The sequence below is a fragment of the Castor canadensis genome, chromosome 14, assembly GCF_047511655.1.
Source record: "Castor canadensis chromosome 14, mCasCan1.hap1v2, whole genome shotgun sequence".
Classification (NCBI taxonomy): domain Eukaryota; kingdom Metazoa; phylum Chordata; class Mammalia; order Rodentia; family Castoridae; genus Castor; species Castor canadensis.
Window position 1 is genome coordinate 76546859 of NC_133399.1, and position 24175 is coordinate 76571033.

A 24175-nucleotide genomic window follows, 5' to 3' on the forward strand; every position below is an offset into this window, starting at 1 on the left:
CAATAAATTTGATTTGTTAGGATTATGAGATACTCGGTGATATTTTTCTGACTATAATTATCACAATGTTTTTAATGAAGTAGTTTTTAGTCAAGAACAATTCTAGTGTGGTGATTACTTATTTTAAGTGTTATCTTCATTGCACAAGGTTGCTGAAATTTTGAATTATTCCAGCAGGAGATAACACAAGTACCATCAGCTTCAGTCTTATAACTGGGTCAAAGTAACTGCCATGTTCAACCAACATCTTATGGTTACCATCTCTGTCTATAAAACAGGTGTTTAAAACTCAGGCAGGAGAGATGGAGATTGCCTACAGCCCCATATAGCAATGTCATGCTTAGGTAGGGGAGTAACAGGCAAGAGACTAAGAATAACCCAGCCACTATTACTCCAAAGAAGTCACAAGATGAAAATTCAATGAAGCAGAATAAGAAAATATTGGAACCAGAAGCAAAACAAGTTGGCAATCAATTTGTTTTAGTCAAATCCTGATTAAATTATTTCAATTCTGGGGACTAGAATGGCACCAGATTCTGGGTTAGGCTAAGTCTTCCATGTCTGTTCAGGAAGACACAAAAATGACTCCAGCCTGGGAGTTAGGTTTAGGTCAAACAAATAAGTCAGATGTCCCTACCAGTTAGTCATTCCTCCTCCTGCTGTTCCTACTGTTTCTCCTCTTGCTGCTCTTCTTCCTCCTCCTTCTCTTCTTCTCCCTCCTCCTCCCTCTAGCACTTTACTAAGTTTTTCCTAGCTAGAATGTTTTATTCTTCCCCCCTTGTGTCTTATATTTTAAACTCTATTTTAATGACCTCTTCTATTTATTTCAGAAGGTAATTGGAAGTCTTTTAACAATATCAATATTATGCACCCCATAATATCTTATTTATGGCAGTGCTTGGAAAATAGTGTTATATTAATCAGACTCCTAATAAATTAATCTTGAAAATGGAAATAACAATATAACTGGTTTACATTCAAACTTCATTCTATTTTTAAAAAAAAAGTTTGGGAGTCCATGTTTGGTATGATGTATTGCTGTTATATTCTCTTATTTTACAGCTGTCCTTCAAAACATAAGGCAATATCTGGCCAAATATATATATAGAGAGACACATATATATATTTAGGAGCTGGAGTCCAGTGTCTCACACCTGTAATCCTAGCTACTCAGGAGGCAGATCAGGAGGATCTCAGTTCAAAGCCAGCCCAGGCAAATAGGTTTGCAAGATCCTATCTAAAACAAAAAACCATCACAAAAAGAGCTGGTAGAGTGGCTCAAGGTGTAGGCCCTGAGTTCATATCCCAGTACCACAAAAAATAAAACTATTTAGAGGCAAGACTACCTTCTAAACCTAGAGATGCTTTTGTCACAACCATCTGCTGTCAGAACTCAGGCTCTCTTCCATCTCATTTAGGCCTTTGACACATTCATAACTAGTTCTAAACCATGCTCTTGAATCATTTTACTTTGCCTTGGTGTCCTACTTCTAATCATTCTGAACTTTGACCTTATGAATCACATCTCCCTTTAATTTTCCAACAAACTTGGTGCTGTTTCACTTTTGTTTTCCTTTCAACAGTGATTTAACTTCTTCTCACTAACTATGCAATTATTAGGTAAAGATACCATCTGTCCACACCAACTCCTATGGTCCAATACATCCGAGCACAGCCTTGGACAGTGGCAACCCTTCTAGGAGTTGCCTAGAAGGCAACTATTTTGCAAGATGTAATCTGATTCCAAGATGTACAGCCTATTTTGCAAGATGTAATCTGATTCCTTCCAAAAACTAATAGCTCAACATCTCTCCACCCAATGAAATTTGAAAGGTATACTTAAAATTTTGAATCAGATAAAAATGCAACACTTGTATTAATGAACAATTATATAAGGGGAGGCTTTCATATTGTCTTTTTCAAATTTTATTGTATTACCACCAAATAATACTGTTTCATATGGAGAATATTTTGGGTTTTGTTCTGTTTTGTTTTGTTAACCTTGCTTAATTTCCCATAACCTTCTCCAGACCCTTATGCATTCATTTCTCCATTCACTAAAAAGATAACTTCTTGTGGAGAATTAAGAGGACAATTCAGCATACTCTGATTAAAGTAACTTGCCTTCAATGTACAAAGATAGTCTTAAATAAAACCTCTTCTTTTGATTACACAATATGGACAAAATTAAGCTTCAAAAGTGGCCTTACTAATCTACACATGGTCCGCCCCTAAAATTAAAACCTGAATTTAAGTCATGGGTGTTAGTGTGGACAGATGATATTTTTACCTAGCATAATACTGAAAAAGAACAGAGATCTATTATGTGTTTCAAAATAAACATAACTAACATGAGTTAGTGGGTACTATAACAGATAATGAAGACAAAAAGTCCATTATTATTCAAAAATTCAAGGGATTTTGGTGACTGAATTCTCTTTTCAGTCTTTGAACAATGGATTTGAATCACCAAGAAAAAAAAAATCTATCTTCTACAGTCCATAATATTTACTTTTATATACATATGAAAGGATCATATCCTACCTCTCTGCAGGTAGGGACAAAATTGATAATTTAAAATAAATAAAGTAAATTTTCCTGTTGTAAGCCTTAGACACATGTAAAGAAAGACATACCAGTGTCCAAAAATATATACACATAATGCACACGCAAACACATGCACGTTTTTCTAATAATGGATCAGCTGAGAGCAATCTTATTTTCTATTCAGGTGAGGGGTTGAGAAGTTGCATCATTCAGCTCAAGGTCTTTTATATAGTAAAAATCTAATTGTAAATAATCCCGCTGAAAAATCCACACCAAAATTCTAACTTCATTCCAACTACCTATCTGACTTTCTTTTAGTAACTGTTACATTCTTAAAATCAATAATTCTAATCAAAGTTATTTCTAACTTTTATATTGTACTTCCTTTGCCTTTATAAGAAGTTTTATCAAAAATGAAACAGGCATTTCAGAAAATGCCCGATAAACACTTGGGGACTAAAATGAAAGATAGGTTGAATCTATGTGTCTGTTCTCCTTTCAATCAGCTATCTGTCAAGCTCCTAAACTAAAGAAAAGATGGTATTGTGCATGCAGTTGTGGTACACACTATAATCCCAGCTGTGTGGGAGGTAGATGATCATGGTTTGAGGCCAGCTCAGGCAAAAGTTAGCAAGACTCAATCTTATCAAACAAGCCAGGTATATTGGTGCACACCTGTGATCCAAGCTATGTGGGAAATAGAGGTAGGAAGATTGCTGTCTGAGTCTGGTCCTGGGCAAAAAGCTTAAGACCCTACCTGAAAAATAAACTAAAGAAAGTGGACTAGAGGTGAAGTTCAAGTAGTGGAGCACTTGCTAAGCAAGCACAAGACACTGAGTTCAAACCCCAGAAATGTCAAAAAAAAAAAAAAAAGATATTGAACATAAGCAATGATATTGTTTAATATCAATATAAATGTTTAATATTATTTTTGACAGTTCAACAACAACCAGATGAAAGTATTTTCTATTCATAAAACCATTTGCCTTTTTGTTAGATAAATTGGGCTAATATATTATCAATGAGGTTGGAAATAACCACCAGGTTTCTCTCACAGAAAAATTAGCAAACTGGATTTGTCATTGCATATCATAAGTATAAGATCACAAATAACACCTAGAAATAAAAACCTTCAATTGATAAATAATAAATCATTTTTGCAAATGACTATATGGAAAGGAATTATAAATTTCATTTCATTTTGGACCTACATAGGGGTAAAATAAAATTTCCCCTCTTTTTCTGAAGGTTTGCTGAAATGAAATGACAATAGGCAAATTAATAGGAGAAAAACATACAAGTTTATTAATATGCATGAGACCATCACAGGAAAGTGAGCACCCAATATTCCAATGAGACCCAGAAATTTATATAGCCTGCTTCATAAGGAAGAGGGAAATGGGGGTGTTCAAAGCTTAGAAGGATAGAAAATGATTTTTAGGGGAAATGAAATGGCCCAATGGACAGACAAGGCCTGAAATTTCCTTCTTGCCTGGGGGATGTCATGGGAAGGTGAGAAGCAGAAATTCACTGTGAACAAGGATTGCCATATGCAGATAAGGTCTTCCAGGTAATCTCTTGGAGCTGCCCTCAGAGGAATAGAGGAAAAGTCTGTTTGGCTTTCTGTCTCCTCTCTTCCCTGGTTACTAATCGTTCCTGGTTCTTTGATGAGATTCTTTAGGAGAGGGTTTCAGACAATTGCATTCCCTCTGGGAAGGGAAATTCCCTTAGTTGGAGAAGAACATGTCAGAGAAAGCCTCTCTGTGCAACTGAGGAAGGTGGGGATTGAGGGCATAGAGAGACAGATCTTAGTTCTGAGACTGTCCTTAGTTCAGCATGTCCAAGTGCCACACTTCAGTATCCTTTCCAAGCCCCAAAACTACAAGGTTAAATTTTTACATATAAGTGTAATAAACCCAATAAAATGATAAAGTAAAAGGGCTTATTTAGCTTGGTAGTTTACAAGAAAATAACATTAATTTGAATTCAACTGGTTTAATTTATTTGCAGTTTAAAGTAGATAATAGAAACAATTGTCTGGAAAGTAGAAGTTTGCCAAAAACATCCACATACTAAAGTAATTTTTGGATTTGATTTATTTCAACTCTTCATCTTTGTCATCAACATTTTCTTTGATAAATACAATGTCCTTAGTATACTTCCAAATCAATAGTTTAAAATTCCTATAGATTTCTGTTTCTAGCAACAATCCAATATAAACTACTTTCCTAATGAGAACTAAAAAGGAGAATTTTAGTAAGAGTATCCATTATTATAAAATATTAATTAACTGGCCATATTTTGTATTCTTTCTTCATATACTTTAGTTTATTTGCAATAGGCAAATATTACATTTTCTGCACAAATTGTATGTTATCAGTTTTTTAAAATATATGAATATTGCACAACCTATAGGATGTTTATATGGAAAACTTCAAATTCCATGTTTTTTTGGTTTTTTTTTTCTATTTTTTTAGATGGGTTCTCACCATGTAGCACAGGCTGGCTACAAACTTACAATCCTCATTTTTGTATTTTGTTTTAAAATTGCCTTTATTTACTTAGACCTTTAGGAAACATTCCATCTTTGTCAATCACAGTGCTTTATTAACAGATTCATTTATTCTTTTCCCACACCTTTGATAAAAAAAATTATCCAATTATTTTCATCTGACATTTCACTAATTACAAGATTCATAATGTCAATATTATTAGATTAGTCATTGAAGTGGGTAACACAAATTTATCTTCATTGTGCCAAATACCTACTCAAAAAGCAAGCTGTATAACAGATTGATTAGCCTCTCAAGGGCTAGGATTATAGATGTGCCCTTTTAGGATTACACCTGGATAAAATTCTATTTTCATAAAGCCAAAATCATGCCTCTGAAGAAATTATTTCTTAGATTGTACTTGGAAAGCAAAGCTAAATAAAGAATTTTTGGTGCTGTCTTTGACAAAGGAGCACAAAACATACGATGGAGAACTGACAGTCTCTTCAACAAATGTTGCTGAGAAAACTGGATATCCGCATGTAGAAGACTGAAACTAGATCCCTGTCACCCAGTAGCAAAATGAACTCAAAGTGGATTAAGGACTTTAATATAGGGCCTGGAACTTTGAAACAACTACAGGAAGTAGGAGGATATACACTGCAACAGATAGGCAAAGGGAACAATTTCCTAAGCAGAATTCAACAGGCTCAACCTCTAAGAGACAGAATGAACAACAAATGGGACTGCATCAAACTGAAAAGCTTCTGCACAGCAAAAGAAACAGTCACAAGACTCAAGAGACTGCCCACAGAATGAAAGAAAGTCTTTACCAGTTATTCATCCAATAAAGGACTAATATCCAGGATCTAGAGGGAACTCAAAAACTCAACCACCAAAAAATCAACATCCCAATGTAGAAATGGGCAAATGAATTAAACAGAAAATTCTCCAAGGAAGAGGTACAAATGGCCAGCAAATAAATACATGAAGAAGTGTTCAATCCTGGCTATAAAAGAAATGCAACTCAAAACTATACTAGGATTTCATTTCACCCCAATTAGAATGACATATTCAAGGGCAATCACAACAACAAATGCCGGTGAGGATGCCACAAAACAGGAACACTTAGATGCTGTTGGTGGGAATGCAAACTAGTACAACCATTATTAAAGCAGTATGGAGATTCTTCAAAAAGCTAAAATAGAACTGCCAAATGATCCAGTGATACCGCTCCTGAGCATCTACTCAAAGGAATGTAAGTCAGGATGCAATAGAGACACCTGTACACTGATGTTCATCACAGCACTAGTCACAATTGCAAAGCTATGGAAACAACCAGATGCCCTACAGCTGATGAATAGATCAAGAAAATGTGGTGCATACACACAATGGAGTTTTACTCAGCCCTAAGGAATATTGACATGTGGTTTGAAGGTAAATGGATACAATTGAAAGGCATCATGTTAAGTGAAATAAGTCAGGCTCAAAAAGACAAAGGTCACATGTTTTCTCTCATATGTGGAAGATAAATCCAAAAGATAAACATACACACAAAAACAAGCATGGTCACATACGAACTCATATGTAGAACATGTTTGTAATAGTGGAACTCAGAGAAAGAGGGAAAAGAAAAGAGAATGATAGAGTATCAGAAATATCATAAAACATAACATCTGTGAAGGTAGAAGATATAAGGATATGTATTGAAAGCTGTCGAAAAATAGGGGTTAGGAAGTAAAAGGATAAGGGAGGGCAATGGAAGGGGTTGAACAGACCAAAGGAATGAATATCCACAGGGATACATTGAGAAACCCCTTTGAACATCAACTTAAATATTTATAATGAAAGACAGGACTGTTAAAAAGGTACAGTGTGGAGGGAGAGCACTTGTTGGAAGGGGGAGGACGAATGAAGGAATTTAAGGTGAGAATATATGGTTGATGAACTGCATATACTTATATGAAATAAAACAACGAAACTTCTTGCAATTGCTTTAAGTAGGGTTGAGGGGGTTGAGGAGAGATTAAGGGTAATCTAACCAATGTACAATATAAGCCTATTTGGAATTGTCACAATGAATCCCTCTTGCACAATAAATATACCCTAATAAAAAATTTTTTAAATAATTATTGGCATTATTATATGGCCAAGTCTAAAAGTACAACATAAGGTGAGATATTAAGTAATTGATTATTAAAATTGTTTTTAATTCTGAAGTCTAGCACCTCTCTAGTAAGAACCAATAGGACATGATCTCAAATATATGACTTTTCATTATACACTTGAGATTTCAGACTATAAATGGAACTACATGTTTTACTCTGGTAAGTCATGTTCCTATAATTAACTGCCTGACAAAAGTTGCAAATCACAAAGGAGTTTTTCTTTAGAGCACTTTACACATTGGGAAGTTTGATATTTTTTCCACTGGTCTGAGACTCAGTGAGTGGGAATTAAAATTAGTGAATACTAAAATAAATGGGGGGGTGCTGAAGATGTAGCTTAGTGGTGCAGTGCTTGCCTAACACGTGCAAGACCTTGGGTTTGATCTCCAGCATAAGAAAAGAAAGAGGGGAGGGACAGAGGGAGAAAGAGAGAGAGGGGGAGGAAGGAATGAAGGAAAAAAGGAAGAAAGGAAGGAAGGAAGGAAGGAAACGTGAAGGTATAAGCATGTTTATTGTCTTTTGATTTCTAACCTGCACTTCACCCTAAAATTTGGCATATGGAAAATCATTCATCATGAAGCTCCTCAATGAGTGAATGATTTTTGGCTGAGTTACATTATCCCAGTACAGGAATGTTGACTGCCATTCACTTTGTAGATGCTAAGGCAGAATGCAAAGACAGTAAAAGGAATTGGCGATTTCATTATAGTTTGCAACTTCTTTTCTTTTTTTTTTTCCCATCATTGCATTTTTTTATTCATTTATTCACATGTGCATACATTGTTTGGGTCATTACACCCTCTTGTCCACACCCACACCCTCCCTTCCCTTCCAGCCAGAACTTGTTCTGCACTTTTCTCCAGTTCCATTGAAGAGTAGAAATAAGCAATAATAAGAAAGACATAGCATTTTTGCTAGTTGAGATAAGGACTAGCATTATATACAAAGAGATTCCTAACATTGTTTCCATGTACAAATGTGTTACAACCCAAGTTGATTCATCTCTAACCGATCTTTACACTGGTTCCTGATCCCCTTCTCTTGTTGACCTCTGTAGCTTTAAGGTTTATGTATTAGTTCCTCTGGAGTGGGGACATCAAATACTTTCATGTTTTGGGTTTTCTATCCAACCCCATACCTCACGTATATGTTCTCCCCGTGTCATGTAACCCAAGAACTACAACATTGCTATATTTGCCCTAGATCTAAAGACCACGTATGAGGGAAAACATACAATTTTGGTCCTCTGAGTCTGGCTAACCTCGCTCAGAATGATGTTCTCCAGTTCCATCCATTTACCTGCAAATGATAAAATTTCATTCTTCTTCATGGCTGAGTAAAATTCCATTGTGTAAAAATAACACATTTTCTTGATCCATTTGTCAGTAGTGGGCATCTTGGTTGTTCCCATAACTTGGCTATTGTGAATAGCACTGCAATAAACATGAGTGTACAGGTGCTTTTGGCGTAACCTGTGTCACATTCCTTTAGGTATATCCCCAGGAGTGGGATTGCTGGATCATATGGCAGATCTATGTTACAGTTTTAAGAAGCCTCCAAATTTTTTTTCCAGAGTAGTTGCACTAGCTTGCATTCCCACCAGCAGTGTGCAAGGGTTTCTTTTTTCCTAACATCCTGGACTAGGTGTTATTTAGTGTTAGCTGAGTTACAATAGTGAAACTAACAAAATCAAGGAAGAAGGAGAATACAGAGAAAGAGAAGTAGAAGTAAAAAAAGAAAAAAAGAGAGTACCAAGAAAAACAGCAGGGAGAGATGGTAGACTATCAAAGACCAAACCAGACAGCCAAACCTTTCAATGAAGGCAAACAAAAACATAAAATGAAATCATAAAAAAAAAGAAAAAAAAAATCACCAGTTCAGGAACAGTGGAATTTCAGTCTTAGTAGTTCTGCCTTTATTCCTTTAGCATCTAGACCTCTCTGTGTCTTCTAGGCAGGTTTGGAGCCCTCCTATGGCGGGTGGCAGGTGGGTGGGGTCCCAGGGCTTGCGGGTGGAGGCCTGTCCTTAAGACAATCTAGGGGCCTTTGGAGCATGGGCCTGGAACGCCTGAAGGGCGCAGGCCCAGCGGAATGGAGATCGTGGGTGCCTGTGGGTCGCCAGCTTGGCAGGGGTCTGAGGGGTGGGAGTTTGGGGGAGCGCATTCTTTTAGTAAATCGTGACATGGAGAAGCCTTCCCCAGCTAGAGGTTCAGAGTGCTGATGTTTCAGCTCTCCCTGGTGCTTCACCTCAGGCAAGCGTATCTCCAGCATCTCAGCAAAGTCCCTGGTTCACGGAGCTCATGCGGTCTGCGGCTGTGTCCCAGTCGCCATCTTGGATCCAGTTGCAACTTCTTTTCTTTGGCCAGACTGAGCTGTGAAATATATTTGAAAGCCAAGGTTCTTGGAAAAGGGAGAAAAAAGAAAAACTGGCCTGCTTAGCATTAACATTAGACTCTTCAAATTAAAGAATTTTCCAGAAAACCATTTCATAAAAATAAAAGAAAACAATGTGATTTAAAACATTTTAAGAGTAAAGCATGCAATAAAAATTCATACTGATCCAAAACTCCCAGGATATTCTAATGCTTTTCTGCTCTTAGAAATACTAACAGTGAAAATTAAGAATTTGTTTGCAAGTGCATAAAAATCTGACAAGAAAAATATTCCAGACTAATGGTCAATCTTATTTGCCTGTAAATGTATCTTGGAAAAAATTATACATTTTTACTATTAAAAAAATCAAAAGTTTAAAACGAAAAAGCTCTATTGTAGGAGACAAGTGATATCAATTCCTTATCCATCACAAGGTTAATGGCTGACACCCTTAAAAGACGATTAACAAGAGAAAAACATAAGGAATTTATTTGACCAAAGTTTTGCACAACAGGGGAGACCTCAGAAATACTCAATGACCCACAGAAAACTGTGTTTTTAATGTGTACGTTTGATTCAGAATAGATGCCTTGTAGAAGTATGATTGGACAAATAGGGGGAAGGACTAAATACTAATAACCTAGAATGGGGAAATCACAAGTCCTGTTTGTTCAGTTTCTTCTTCAGCTTTGGGCATAGAGCAAGATCCCTTTGGAATAAGGGTCTTATGACAAGTAAGAGAATTCTTTTACTGGTCTCAGGGGTAAAGATGGAAGAAAGTCAGTGGGTGACCTTTCTATGTTCTAGTGATTTCTCATTTTCCTTCAGCTTAATAATAGTCAATATGCCAAAATGCCATGCTTTAGGGTAGCATTTCCTGTGCTCCATCACTACAAAGCAATGAAAATCGTATTAATTTTTCATAGAAAGTCATTTATTCCATTTAACTCCAAAATGTATTTTTGCTGGCATTGTTAATGAAAAATGTCATCTTCCTTTCATTTATAATAAAAGAAAACAGGCATTATGAATCCTTCTTAACAGATTAGTCTTCATGTTTACAACCAAGTTTACATTTGATAGTTTCTTCCAGTGTAAGAAAACCATGGGTTGGTAAAGCTTGATGGTGTTCTTACCAAGTTCTTACCAGGGATATGATGTTTAACCTTTCTAACACCTATACACGTACACATAGGTTAAATCTTTGAACCAATAAAATCTGACAGATATGCTGTTAAAAAATGGCTTAACGGTAGTGTGATTTCAATGATACAATTTTACCTGAATTCATCAGGGATAAAAATCAATGGTTTATATAACACATCTGCTCTTGTTTCCTGTTAGCCGCTCACACAGTCTGAACTCACTGATAATCCATACAGTAGCATGTAACAAAAAAGCAATTACTAGACTGATTGATATTTCAATTTGTTGACTTCTAAGAAGGTGACTTACACTTAACTATGAAAGGGTGTGTATTGTTTTGTCTACTTCTTAAAATAGTCATATTCGTACACAAAAAGTAAATAATCTCTAGGATTGCTTGATGAGATGAAGTAAATTAGCATAAATCTGGGTTAATTATACTGTCAGATTTCCATTATACCTCAAAAGAAAGGCACTTAAATCTTCAAAGTTTTGAAAACTTCCAATGACTATCCATGTGAAAATTGTTTTCAAAGATTAATAAAGTATGCCTTTTATTTTGCATTTTGCTACAAACAGCAATAACATAATAGTATTAACCAAATTTTAATCCAAATGAAAGCAAAGCTGTCTTTTAGGATCTCATGATATGTCTTGCTATGTGAATTGTAAAATGAAAGATCTCTACCCAGGCATGTCTTCTAAATACTTTTCCTGCAGCCAGATCATTGAATTACATCAAATAATAATGAATACACATTTTCACAGTGATACAGAGAGCTTTATTATAGTCATTGTTGCTGGTGTTTTTAATTCTCAAACTTGAATCTCCTCTGTAAATATAATTTCTCATTATTTTAGTCAAGGCTATCTTTTGAGCCATTTCTAATATGGCACTTAGTCAAGGCTAATTCTTTAAAATTAACACAGAGAAAAGATTCTAAGAAAATAAACTTACTGAACTGAGGAAGGAGAGAAAATAATTGCATTCTATTTCAGAATGTAGCAGACAACATGAAAAGAACTCCCCCTCCAATGTATATTTTCTTTATCTGTCCTGTACTTGTTGAGTACACTAATACTAACAAATAGAAGGCATGTGGTTATAAATCTTTCATCTATAGTATATTTTTATTATGGATGATTCCTTAATGTAACCAAAATGTCAGAGTCCAGTGAAGTCAGATTTGACTATGTATATGTGTGTGTGTGTGTGTGTGTGTGTGTGTGTGATAGTGATTATTATGAAACCTTTAAACATTTCTTAATATTTAAAAAGTAAATTTATTAGAACCTTTATGAATATAGCATTATTTTCAAACTCTGAGACAAATAACATTCAAAGATTTCTTACTAAAATGCCAAACAAATTTGTAAGTATGATAAAGACTCTACACAATTCATTTTCCTCTCTGAGAAATTTCTGTCCTCTCCCTGCTTTGTTTCATTTTGAACTGTGATGAAAAGTGATTTTAACATTTGACATCTGGGTGTGTTTCCTCTATAAATAGTAAAAATTGTGTAAATTATTCTGTTTACCCTTTCTGTTTGGACCACCAGGAATCTAGGAAAAGGTTGCAATTCATCTTTAATAATGTTTAAGACACATGGCGTGTATATCTTGTAGCACTGCCTTGGCCTGCATAAATACCTTACTACTACATTCTTCTTGTGAACTTTCTTTTGTGATTATAACTCCTGCCAGATGCCCAAAGGCCTATTACTTCTTCTATCCATGGTCTCTTGTCTCTTTTTGAAGAGTGCCTACTTGTTATTCATAACTAATTTCTGTGTTGTTTCTACTCCCTTCCTTGCCTCACTGGATGGGGCCAGACAGAGCAGGCCTCACTAGCACCTGCCTCCCATTGACATTCTAGAGGTTCTCAGTCTGTAAAGCTTCCTACATGGGCCTTGTGATACCCTAGATGGAGACAGGTCTGTGACATCCACCCTAGATCTCAAGTCTATACAAACACGGGCTTCTTGACTGACACATTATAGAAAATATTCTTTGAACTAAGGAAAGACATCACTAAGTTAGCCCTGCTGACATAACAGACAGCCTCCCAAAGTTTTGGGTCTTCTGACTGCCTCTCCATTCTCCTCATCAGTGAAAATGAACCACGAACCTCTGGTTCATTCCTAGATAGCTCCTATTGGCAGAATTGGGATGAGTCAGCTCTTTACAGAATTCCAAAAATCTACACATCAGGAAAAATGTTATAAAATATGGAAAAGATAAGACAAAGTATAAAAGAAGGAGAATAACATAGGGATAGAGACACAACCTAACGAAGAATTGCTTTATAGAATCAAATGGGGAGAAAGAGACTACCAGTGTCTAAATGATGACAATGCATGGAATTGTGCATGTACTTCCTTTCACTTCCTTCAAGGATCCTCATTACGGGTCTTATTTAACCTTACTCCTCTCTCTCCAAAACCTTAAGGGTAGAGCAACTTGGTTGATTTCAGTCAGGCTTTCTTTGAATCAACATGTCCAAATTTGTCAGAAGAGATTTATTATTGTCACTGTTATTTGTTTCCTTTTATTTGTTTTGCATTTGTTCTGTCCACCATGTTTTGCCTCCTTACACCATCAACATGGCTATATGAATTCTAATTCTTTTCCCCCTATAGAGTCATGTTAATTAAATGTGTGAGTCAGAGAAGCAGTGTGTGTGTGTGATGATTAAGCCCTTGGGAGTCTGGAGTAAGACATACTGAGTTCAAATGATGCATAAGGGATTTAATATAAATATATCACCTAGGGCAAATTACTTAATCTCCCTGATCCTCAATTGGCCTTTCATAAAGTGGATATAATAATAGTGCTTATTAAGTGAGTGGTACTTATTAAAAGAGAGGGAGGATTCACTGAGATAATAAAGAAAATGTTTAGTACAGTATTTGCTACATAGTGTATATTTAATAAATCTTAGCCATTACTCCCATTCAATCTAGAGGCTGGGGGTGTAGTTTAGTAGAGAGCACTTGCCCAGCATGTGCAAGGCCCTAGGTTCTATCTCTAGTATAATAAATAAATAAATGACTGATTTTTGTTGTTGTTGTTGTTGTTTCTGCTCTACTTAGTCATCAGCTACATTTCTCTTTTTTATTTACTCCCTAAATGTGATTTTTTAAAATAAAATGCTTCTTCTTATCTCCATTATTGGTCTCATCTCTCTTTTATAGGATGAAAGGAAGACAAATTGTGCCACATTGACATCTGTGGACACATCACAGACTTTCAAAAGTCCATGTTTGTGCATATGTTGTGGCCTCTACTTGGATGGAATTCAAATTCATCCCTCTACTCTCTCTCTCTCTCTCTCTCTCTCTCTCTCTCCCCTTCTCGTTTTATTCTCCAAGTTCCTGTTTATCCTATAAGGCTAGGTCAAATGCAATATCCACTATTAAGCTGTGCCTAAATTCCCAAGTCATTATCCTTGTCACAGATCTGAGTTATAACATATAGTGTCATATGCAATGGACTTTTCTGGGGGGAAGGAAGGCTACAATCCTGAAACTTGGGATACTCCCACCTCAAGCAATAGAACCCTTTATGTGCAATAGAACCCTTTATGTGCAATAGAACTGTCTCATAATACACTGAGTTCCTTGAACTCAGGAACTATGAGCTATATATTCTTTACTTGTTGGAAATGGATTCTTTAACATGGAAATGTCACATAATAGATACTTACTAAATATATTTTGAGTGCCTGAGCATCTTCTACCTTCTATGAGAATAAGGCAAATTATTAATTAAGAGTTTATATAATAAGACACTTATACACTTCAAAATGCAGAGAAAGGTTAAAGGAAAAATAGGGAAAACAAATGATTCAAGAGAGTGCACTCACAGAGAGACCTTTCAACTTCTTCTGTATTAGTCAATTTGTTTTGACAAAAAGTTCTAGAGCCAGAATTACACAAAAACGCTTCTTTTGAGCTCTGCCATGCTTTTCAACAAACATAGTTTGTTATGACATAAATCTAGTTCTTCTTGGGAAACTCTTCACCACCACTTAGAATCTTAATCATTGGCAACATTAAGATTGTAAGACCAAATCTTAAATGAGCTTTCAGTCCAACCAAATCATGAGTGCCTATATTTTTTGAATCAACAAAATTACCATTAGCTTTTAAAAAGTCCACCATGACATAAAGAAAAAAGATCATTTTTCTCATAAAAACATATATATGCTTACAGACATATGCCTGTTTTATTTACTGTAATATATAAGGTCATAATAATAGTCAGCAGCTGTTAACAACTACTATAGATTATTTTGCTGTGGGTTTAAAAATTCTTAAGCCATTAATTATATTAAAATTATGCTACTAGATATAAATTACTTCTGGAATAACTGTAAGATATAAGATGATAGTAAAATTTATAGGATTATTTACTGGGAGTAAATTTGATAGCTACAACTAAGTTGCTGGCTGATCTAATTCAAGCTTTGCTATCAGCAAGTTATTATATTATGATATAAAGTCACAGGTGGGTGTCTCCAACCATTGGCTATTTCAAGAGGTAAGGTCTCTCTGTCAGGCTCCTTCCAGTTCACAGTTGCTAGGAAATAGGTCTTAGTCTGGGGTGTGATATCTGATTTATTCTCAAATATCTGAGTTTAATCCCCTAAATCCCTTTTCCAAAGCATATGAGCAATCCCCTCATTCTTTCACTATTTGGAAGTCTTTATTTTAAGAAAGACATTAAATTTATCACACAGAAATGATTCTATGTAACAAAAATATGACATACAGAGAAGGAAATATTTCCAGAGGTCCAGCTATATTAAGATCACAAAATTAGGTAAAGGACAGAAGGGTTCTCGTAAATAACTATTCTTCTTGGGAAACTTCTTCACCACTACTTAGAACCTTAAGCTATCTTTGGCACAAGCAGTGATTCTCAAACTTAAATAGTATGCCAGAAACTTTTAAAGAAAAAATTATCAGGATTAACTCAAATTACATTTTTAAAAAAATCAGGAAAACATTGCAGAATTATTGTAATCTTCATGAAATATGAGACCAATCCAATTATTGTTGCAACCTATCAAGAAAATAAAATATGATTGAGGTTTTTTTTTGTAGCTGTTGAAAAGAATTTCCAGTTTCAGCACAAATTTTACCACCAAGACCCTGAAGAAAATGATAAATGCTAGGCATCTTTATGCATATTTAATCTTAACTTGAGCATGAGTTAACTTTTCTTACTATTGTTTACACGTTGTCTTCATCTTGGAATAGTCTACGTATTAGGCTAACTTCTATTGTTTTCTTATTAACCCATTACAAATTAAAATACTTCCAGTAACCAAAAGAGAAGTTGCTTTAGTACTTTTGCATAGGGAAGGAATTCCACATAAACATAATTGGACCCTCCTGGGTGGTTATTTTGCACTGTTTATAAAACAGCCCAATGTACCTCCCAACTCTGAGATAAAAGCCAAATGTTCTCATTTTAGCCACCACTCTGGTTCTAGACAAACCCAGAGCACACATAGGATGTAGTAGTAAAGTGACTATGGCGATAATGCTGAATGCACTAATGCTAATTTTCTAGGTTATCATTTTTAAAAAGTCAGAACCCTGTTTTAAAAGGCTTGCAGAGGACTCACAGATCCCATCAAACACATCTAAAAAAGATCCCCAAATTTTATTTTGAGCCAAGCTATGTGGTACAGAACTGTAATCCCAGCACTTGGGAGGTGAAGACAGTAGAATCACAAAGTCCAGCCCAGCCTATTTTAAAAAATAAAATTAAAAAATGTATTTTGAGAACCACCGAATTAGAGGATTCAAGTACTTTTCTCCAGTTCTGGGAAACCCACTTAAATCAAGTCCCTAGACACATTGAAAATGGAGGCTCAGCAGTTCTCAATATAGGGTCATCACCATAAGTGCATGTACTAAATGAAAATGCCACCTTTTTCTGAGTGACGGCCATGAACAAGACAGATCAAAGTCACCTGCAGCAACAGGTCAGGGAGCAATGAAATTCAAGTGACATTTACCAGTGATGACCAGAGATGCGAGAATGAGCAGAAGCACAATTCCATCTTTAAGAACCTACAGCAGACTTTTGGTGATGGATGGGACAGTGAATTACAGAGCAAGCAAAAGCTTCTACCAGCATAAGCAAAGGCAGCCAATGGCACTGGAAAATCCCTGGCAGCTGATTCAGCATTTACAGGAGAAAAGTAACAGGTCCTACCTAACAAGGAGACCTCAGATTCTTGATGACATGAATATAATTGGTTAGAAAACACCACACTTCCAGATCTCCCAAAACTGGGCGTGTAACTTTCAAACAACCTCCTAAATACCTCCAGTGCCAGAGAAGCCTGCCAGAAAAAGGTAGTTAATTTGCAGTACTTCAAATGGTTAGAAATATTTATTTTAATAATAGCTATCATTTAGAAAATATAAACTAACAGCCGCTTTATTAAATATGCATGTCCAGCATCTTAATTTCTCATAGGGATGTTATGAGGTCACTGTTATTCCCAGTTCCTGGATGAATAAATGGAGACTTAGTGAGGTTGAGCCAACCTCATCAGCTTCCATCATAAGTACTTGTAGGTAGTAAACTCGATCATAAACTATAAGCTATACATCAGAGCATCTAGTGTATAACCCACTACAGAGCAGGCATTTTCTTAATGTATAACCATAAATTATATTTTCAAGCCCAGCACAGCAATCTCTTCCTCTATGCTATAGTGTTTCATATATGATATATGAAGTTTAACTCCCTTTTCTCAGTTTCCTGCTTTTGTCCTGTTTTCTGTGCCCACATGTCTTCCTTCACTCACAAGAGAGAAAGAAGCTCTTTAGTTTTTCCAGTTAGACATCCACATGTAATTAGGGTGTATATTAGATGAAAGATAACAAGAGAACTTTTAAGGGAATAATTCAGCAGCACTTTCACAAAAGAAGAAAACGGCCTTCTCATGAAGCATGCGTGATATCACAATCCTATTGTTTGAAGAATGTCTCCTGATGAAAGTAATGAATAATAACAACAAATTAAAACAAACAAACAAAAAAAAAAAAAACCCCAGGGAAAAGCAGACAAGGCAGCAAGTGATGCTGATTTTGAGAGAATTCCCCTCTCATCAAGCCACTAAGCCCATCCATTCTGAGTGGCATCCTTAAGGATACAGGAACTTGAATTTGATAAGTGATGGTGTTTTCTAGACTATTTATTAAATAAAGAAAATATTTTAGCCTGTGAATGTTTCCAGTAAAATATAGTTTTTTGTTTGTGGATAGAACCCACATGCTTGAGAAGTGCTCTACACTGAACTACACTTTGGTCCATAAAGTTTTGAGGTCTGAGTTTCCCAATACCTTTATTTCTCCCATCCTTTTCTGAGGGTAAGCACACACAGTTTCATGATCTAACTGCATTAAATTTAGAAGAAAGTATTACATGGGTAATTTGGAGATATTTTGATGTAGGTAGTTTGGTCAAATCTAGCTGACAAATGCTAAGCACTGTAACGCATGTAATTGTTTCTCAAAATCAATTTACATCTTTTCTTTGATTGTCTTCATCTTGTAGATGAAGGCTCTGCAAACATTTCTAGCCCTTCTATTCCTAATCCTCCTTCAGGTATCTGTTCCTGAAGTCAGACACCATTTAAGATACAAGCACTGAGTAATTCATTTCAAAGAGTATCACATGCCTTTCTCTGGGTGGGGCTCAATACAGGAAATCACTTACTTATAAAACACCTTTAGTCACACTAATTACACTTTAAGCCCTGAAGAAATCTAAGTGGTAAAATACATCATCGAGTTCACACTTCTGGTTTTATTTATTAACTAAAGAGAACAGTCTTTAACATTTCCATTCTTACATTGAATGTATTTATTGTCTGCAAACCTCTTACAACTATGAAATGCCATTACATTCCAGCTTCATTTGTGAAATTGAGCAAAAACAGTAAAGAAAAGCCACTGACCATTTTTCAGCAGAGTGTTTTTACAACTTAGTACATTTCCCTTTAAACTCACCAATCACCATGATCTTAGCAGTAAAAGCTTTCCACATCAAGAAGAAATACCTCCAGCACTGCTCCTCTAGCTTCCTATCTCCCACATTTATTAGCCCAAGTAACTACTGTGTAAATATGAGTCACTTGTTTTGGGGCATATGTTTTATAGTTCACCTCAGGATGTACTCGTCTTAGATCAGACCATTAGCTCTTCAAGAATATTACTGCCACCCAGGATCAGTGGTGAAGCAAAAATATAATATCATACAATAAAAGAAACAGAGTAGTATGTGTGTGCAAAAACACAAAAGAACCATTTAAAATATTCCATGGATTTTACAGTTATGTCTCAAACAAAAAAGTGAATTAAAATGTGACAGGACAGGGGGAAGTAAGCAAAAACCTAAATCCATGCTTTCGTTCTTTTCAATAGAATGTTATCAATCATCAACTTAACAGACATTTAATAAGTAAATAAATAAAGATTGTACACTGCTTAAGTTTAAAATGTTTGATTGCTTATTTAATATTTACTCAAAACTAACATTCACTTCCTACTCATTAAAAACACTTTACTGGGTCATAAAGAAACAAAAGTGAACAAGAAGCAATGAAACCATAAACAGCACATAAGAAGGGATGCAATCCAATAGTTCAGGCTTGAGATTCCAGGTAGGATGGAACTCTCCCAAGGGGCTTTTAAATAGAATCTGCATGCAATTAACAGGGTGAGATGATGAAGGAGTAGGTTGGAGGGATAGAGAAAAGTATTGCAGAAGGAAAGGAAAGAAAAGAGGGACAGAGGAAGTAAGGCAGAAAAGAAAAGAGCCCACCCATTCCCTGCAGAGGGGGCAAACCACATAGGGGGCAAACCACATATCTATAAAGCAGTAACAGAGAGTCTATATTTTCACTACATTTTTTTCCATGACCATAGATTCACAGCAGTTCCATTAGGTTGTAATTTATAAAACATGCATTAGAATGCCTTAACTTTCTCATTAATTCTTCCTTGAATGATGAAAGTTTACTTATAATGTTTATTACCTTTGTAAAGATTAATTTAAACCTTTAAAAGATCTAAAAACTCATTCTTCAAATTAAAATATCTAATGCTGAAGGCTTTTAAATCTTAATTCTTTAATTCTTCTGCTAAAACAGTTATAAGATGAGCCAGCCATCAACATAACCTTGGGGGGGATAGTTTTGCCTTGTGTTGGTATAATTTTATACTTAAACAAAGCTCCTACCTAGAAAACTCTGCCTTTTTACGTAATCATTGCATGATGTGTGGAGAATTAGAAATAACCTAAACAAGCTATATTTCTTAATAGTGAAACAATCCTTCCAACAAAATTAATTGTATAATAGATATTATTTAGATTGTATTGATTGTTCTGTATATATATGGAATTGAATGATCTTTTAATATCTGTATTATTCAAATAATTTCTATCAATGACATTATCTGGTATTGCTATAAGCATTTCACCTCAATAAATACTAATGTGTTTTAATATGTAGAAAATTATGTCAAGCATTTTGTCTTATAAGTGCCTGTATGAGTATTACATAAAAAATTCCAAAACTGTTTATTATAAAAACAACAAAGCAGTATATAAAGTTTGAAAAATACAGGAAGTTAATCACTCAAAAGCTTACTACCAGTTTACTAGAACAGCTCCTGGCATTTTACCTATTGTAAGGCACTTACAAACTGAGTGTAAATCAGATAAATACATTTCCCAGTGTCTCTTTCCTTTCTTTACTACTGACACCTTAATCCCCTTCTGGAACCCTCTCTTCTGGCTTCTTTACAGGGCTTGATGCTAGGGCAGGCAAATTTCTCTTTGGAGCAATTTGCAAGGTAAGCCCCAGAGTCACTCCCAACCCTTTCACTTATGGAAAGTACCATCCTAACATCACAGACATGAGAATTAAGGTCCCTTGGAGATATCACACTTTATAACTGTGCCCCCTCCACCAGGCACACATGAAGAATGAAAAGAGAAAAATCTGTCATTGCTAAATATAATGAATGACTAAACCTTAATTCAAATAGTTTCTAAGCTAAGAGTGTTGCTGTACTCCTGTAATACCAGCTCTCTGGAGGTAGAGGCAAGAGGATTAAGAGCTCAAGGCCAGCCTGAGCAAAGTTATCAAGATCCTATCTCAAAACCAAAGTTTAAAAAGGGGTAGGGGGATAGATCAAGTTGTTCTTGATCTGTTTTCACTGTTTGTTCTTTTTCATCCAATTTATAAAAAAGCTAAACTTTCAGCCCACTTCCTTCTTGGCTGTATTCTTAGTCTTTATTTCTTCCTCACATCCTTTTTACATCTCCTAAAAATTTCCAGGACACTGGAGAGCTACCTAGGCTCTTAGCTAATACTCTGAAATTCAAATTAAACTTTTTGGAGGACAATTTGTAAATATCTATCACAGTTTAGAATATTACCAAACAACCATTGCTAGGAATTTCATTCTACAGAAGTACAAACAAAAATATACAAGAGAAAGTCTTTGAAGATTGTTGGTAATAGTAAAACACTTAAAATAAATCACAAATGCTTTCAATAAGCAAATGGGTGAAATAAATGATGACATAACCATACAATGATGAGTTCAGTTAAAAGTGTATAATGCATCTCTGTGCTGATTTGAAAATTACATATGATAAATTGTTGGATGGAGAATATAAAGAAACCCCAAAGTAGATGACTATGACTCAGAAGTCCATTAATTTGAAGTTTAGACATAAAAACTAAGTTCTTCCCACCTGTCTTGCTAACCCCTTCCCAATTTGTGAGTCTATAGATTTTTTTATTAATTTTCCTAGAATCATTTACTGTTCCTGAAAAGTACTATTAAACTTTATCCTACCAGAAGCAGTTCAAGGCTGGAAAATGAACCAGTTGATTTTAAGGATGTGATAGTATAGTAAGAAAATATTATCAAAGGTGACCACTTCTAGCATGCTAGCACATGCTAAGCGAAGTATGTCCACCCTCATGTCATGAAGGCTTCTGGTTATGTGAATCCTGGTTTCTGGCACTTGCTGTCAATGACGAGAGCTTCTACTAATGAGAAGTTTCGTTATATACTTAGATTCTTCCTCAGCAGATACACCAGTTGCCAAGTTCACTTATTACAGGATTAGGAAAGGGGAATCTTGTCTAGTTCTACTACTTATGTCCTAGAAAAGGCATTTAAGATTAGTAATTCTTATTTTAATATTCTGTCTGCTCTGTCACATTGGTTTCAGTACAAACTATTCTCTTCTTCATTGTCCTTACATAGTCAGTTACTTTTCCTTCCCTTCTCCTTCCCTTCCTTCCTTCCTTCCCCTTCCCCCTCTCCCTCCCCTTCCTCTCCTCCCCTTCCTTTTCCCTTCCCCCTTCCCCTCCCTTTCCTTTCTTTTTCTTATAGTGCTTAGGATCAAACACAGGGCCTTGAGCATATTAGGCAAGTCTCAACCACTGAGCCATATCCCCAACCAAATTTTTCTGTTTATGTTGAGTTTTTTCAAAGTTTATCTAGAAGTCATTTATTAATATTTTTCACCTTTTAGGTTACAGCCAAAGCTATAAGCACTTGATTTTTTTAAACACATTTAAGATTTACTCAGAGGCCAAATATATAATCCTAATTTTATTTTATAGTTATGAATTTATATATGTATTCAAGGGTTTGGGTTTTTTTTGAAAGGGAGGGTACTGGGATTTGAACTTTGGGTATTGCATACTCTATCACTTGAGCCACACACCAATTCTTTTTGCTTTAGCTATTTTTCAGATAGAGTCTCACATTTTGCACAGGGCCAGCCTGTCCTCCTACCTATGCCTCCTACATAGGTGGGATTACAGATGTGTACCATCACAACTGGCTTGTTGAGTGAGATGGAGTCTTGCTAACTTTTTGCCTGGGCTGGCCTTGAAATATGATCCTTCCAATTTCAGTCTCCTCAGTATCTGAGATTTCAGGCATGTGCCACCACACCCAGTCAATTTAAAGACAAAAAAAAAAAGACTATTTTAAATTCTAAGCTGACTGTCATCAAATGCATATAGCCAAAATGCAAAAAAATGATGGTTACTGTCCTCTGAATGACTGGGAAGTAATGATTAGATGACAACATAGGATTTATAAGACTGAAGAAGGGAAAAAGGTGTTCTAGAGGACCCTAGAGGGGAGGCCAATGGAGACCCAGAAGTGGGAGTAATCTCATGTGTGTGGTCAGGACTCAAAGATAGAGACAGAGACAAGAGCTTGGCAGACCAAGGCATAGGTCTTTAAGAATGAACTCTGAAATTTCTGAAATAGACTTTTCCTTGCAGAAGTTCTCGGGATTTAAAAGTACTGATGATTTCTATAGAAAATTGTTCATAATGGTAACATTATGATATTAGAAAATATAACATGACTACCAAATTGAATCAAAAAATCTAGATATGTTTGACGTGTGAGAAAGATGTGGGGAAGAAACAATCTAAAAATAGTATGGATAGATGCACAGAAACTTGTGCAAAACAACAAAAGCCCATCTAAATAAGATCTGTCAAAAAAAAACAAATGGATTACTTTTAGAAGTTGTATGAGGCTGAATAGTGCCTCCCCAATTTTTTCCTAATCCCTCAAACCAGTGAATATTACCTTATTTGGATGAAAGTTCTCTGTAGATGTCATAAATTTCAAAAAAAAAAATATATTGTGAAGAAGAGCTCATTCTGGATTATCTCAGTGATTCCCAAATCCAGTGACAAATGCCCTGTTAAGAAACAGAGAAGACAATGTGAAGACAAAAGCAGAGGTTTAATCAACATGACTTCGAGCCAAGGAGTCATGGCAACTAGAAGCAGGGAATGGATTTTCCCCCAGAGTCTCCACAGGGAGTTCAGTCCCACTGAGTGAGCCTACTAGCTTCTGTCCTCCAGAACTGTGAGATAATAAAGGTCTTAAACCACTAAATGTGCCAATTTGTGACAACAGCCCTAAGAAACTAACACAGATGTAGTTTCCATTGCTACATAGGCTGATTCTCCTTCTCAGAAATCAGTGTGTTGCAACAATTCTTGCCCATGGGGAAAAGCTGGTTTCAGTGATATCTCATGTTCTTTTCAGCCCCAAACTTTTAAATTTGAACTTTCACATAGGCCACTTGCCAAGATCATAGCCTCATCTGGTTGTTAAGTGGGTCATTTCTGTGTAGTTCAGACTAAGGACTAGAATATTGATATTTGACTATTCATAGGTTATTAGACACTTTATTTCCAAAATTGTTGATATACAAACTTCATCTACTACTTACATTCTGCTGTCTTGTTCTCTCTTTCTCTCTCTCTCACTCTCTCTCTCTCTCTTTCTCCTCACCCCCTCTGATAAAAAAGTTTGAATCAACTAACATGAAAATATCAACTGTTGAGATTAAGCA

At 35.6% G+C, this 24175-nt stretch overlaps 1 long non-coding RNA gene across 1 annotated transcript in view; it reads right to left on the minus strand.

The window, feature by feature from the left end:
- Window positions 1-7355: 7355 nt before the first annotated feature.
- Window positions 7356-24175, minus strand: part of LOC141416896 (uncharacterized) — a 28431-nt gene continuing 11611 nt past the window's right edge. The window contains exons 3-4 of the long non-coding RNA XR_012441518.1: window positions 23398-23512; window positions 7356-9578 (exon numbers count right to left, since the gene is read on the minus strand). This is a non-coding gene — a long non-coding RNA (uncharacterized lncRNA). The remainder of the gene's footprint in view (window positions 9579-23397; window positions 23513-24175) is intronic.